Genomic DNA, 2,500 nt, shown 5'->3' on the forward strand with positions numbered 1-2,500 from the left:
AGAGAGAGAGAGAGAGAGAGAGAGAGAGATCTTTGCCTGTAGTCAGTACCCTGATGTGTAGCATTAGGCAAAATACGCATTTCTTAGAACGAGAAGAGAGAGAGAGAGAGAGAGAGAGAGAGAGAGATCTTTGCCTGTAGTCAGTACCCTGATGTGTAACATTAGGCAAAATACGCATTTCTTAGAACGAGAGAGAGAGAGAGAGAGAGAGAGAGAGAGATTTTTACCTGTAGCCAGTACCCTGATGTGTAGCATTAGGCAAAAATACGCATTTCTTAGAACGAGAAGAGAGAGAGAGAGAGAGAGAGAGAGAGAGAGAGAGAGATTTTTACCTGTATCCAGTACCCTGATGTGTAGCATTAGGCAAAATACGCATTTCTTAGAACGAGAAGAGAGAGAGAGAGAGAGAGAGAGAGAGAGAGAGAGATCTTTACCTGTAGTCAGTACCCTGATGTGTAGCATTAGGCAAAATACGCATTTCTTGGAACGGGAAGAGAGAGAGAGAGAGAGAGAGAGAGAGAGAGAGATTTTTACCTGTAGTCAGTACCCTGATGTGTAGCATTAGACAGAATTTATCCATATTCAGTTCAGACATTACATTAGTTATAAGGCTTGTGTGACGAATAAGTAACTGAATATAAAAAAAATCATGTGTTAATAATTAATTTGTAAAATATGGACTGGATGCATTCGAAAACATTACGCCCAATGTTATTTGATGTTTGGTATGCCATAACCTTTATATTATTTTAAATAACAAATCCTACTCCATTATCTTGCACCCTTTAAGATTTTTTATGCTTTCATATCTAATTTAATGCTTAATTCTAAAGTAAAATTTGAAGATTCTCTAGTCTTTGGTAGTGCCATAGCCTCTGCATCTTAGTCTTCCACTGTCTTTGGTTAGAGTTTTCTTGCTTGAGGGTACACGCAGGCACTATTTGTTGTCTTATTGCTTTTCCTCATTGGGGTGTTTTCCATGTTGGAGCCTTAGGGCATATATAGCATCCTACTTTTCCAACTAGGGTTGTAGCTTAGTAATAACAATAATGATAATTAGTTTTAGTCATGTTGTGCATTGTACAGTATTTTATAATAACAATAATAATAATTACTTTAGTCATGTTATGCATTCTACAGTATTTTTATAGCATTTGTCTTGACTAATTACCTTCTCAATTCAAGTTTATTTATTTTTTCTTTTCTATTTTTTTATGTAAATCAGATGTTGCAATTTTGATGCTGTAAATATCCAAAATGGACTCAATTTATAACTTTGAGGTTTGTGATATGTAAACAAACGCAGCTTGCAATATATTCAAAGGGTCTTAATTTTTCATTACTTATATCGTTTATTCATTTCCATCTTTCCTTTCCTCACTAGGCTATTTTTCCCTGTTGGAGCCCTTGGATTGATAGCATATTGCTTTTCCAACTAGGGTTGTAGTTTGGCTAATAATAATAATAATAATAATAATAATAATAATAATAATAATACAGCACATCAATGGAGAAGCCACATCTTGAATAAAAGAAAGAAAGAAAGAAAAAAAAACAGCACGCCAGAGGAAGCAAGATAAACAATGACTATAACGGAGCCTAGATGGGCGCCCCCCCCCCCCCTCCTTTTGGAGAAATTTGATAATAAAAAGATACTTTGATTTTGAAAAATTACGAATGCCAAATAGGTCTAACCCTTTCAGGAAAGAATTGACCATAAAAAATGGCTGTTTTGAAAAAGAAGGCAACTTGCCAATGATGGAATTCTATTATTATTATTATTATTATTATTATTATTATTATTATTATTATTATTATTATTATTATTATTACTATTACTAGCCAAGCTACAACCCTAGTTGGAAAAGCAAGATGCTTTAAGCCCAAGGGCTCCAACAGGAAAAAATAGCCCCGTGAAGAAAGGAAATTAGGAAATAAGGAAATAAATAAATGATGAGAACAAATTAACAATAAATCATTCTACAAACAGTAATAACGTCAAAACAGATATGTCATATATAAACTATAAAAAGACTTACGTCAGCCTGTTCAACATAAAAAACATTTGCTTCAACTTTGAACTTTTGAAGTTCTACCGATTCAACTACCCGATTAGGAAGATCATTCCACAACTTGGTCACAGCTGGAATAAAACTTCTAGAATATTGTGTAGCACTGAGCCTCATGATGGAGAAGGCCTGGCTATTAGAATTAACTGCCTGCCTAGTATTACGAACAGGATGGAATTGTCCAGGAAGATCTGAAGATCTGAGTCACCAAATTAACCATTTACTGACTTAAATACACACAAAATACACACGTATAGTCATCCTCAAATTGCAAAGGACTCTACTTATAGTTAAAAATCCCGTTCTAAGGAGAAGTTCCTCAAATTGGATATTCCTTCAAATAATGTGAATTAGCTAGTACACATAACTACACAGAAAATACACACTTATACTCATCTTCAAATTGCAAAGGACTCTACTTATAATGCAAA

The 2,500-nt window shown here is 34.3% G+C and overlaps 1 protein-coding gene across 1 annotated transcript in view; it reads right to left on the reverse strand.

Moving 5' to 3' along the window:
• Positions 1-2,500, reverse strand: part of LOC137617043 (uncharacterized) — a 13,547-nt gene that overhangs the window by 9,054 nt on the left and 1,993 nt on the right. The gene's annotated exons all lie outside the window — the stretch shown is intronic.

The sequence above is a fragment of the Palaemon carinicauda genome, chromosome 23 (genome assembly GCF_036898095.1).
Source record: "Palaemon carinicauda isolate YSFRI2023 chromosome 23, ASM3689809v2, whole genome shotgun sequence".
NCBI lineage: Eukaryota > Metazoa > Arthropoda > Malacostraca > Decapoda > Palaemonidae > Palaemon > Palaemon carinicauda.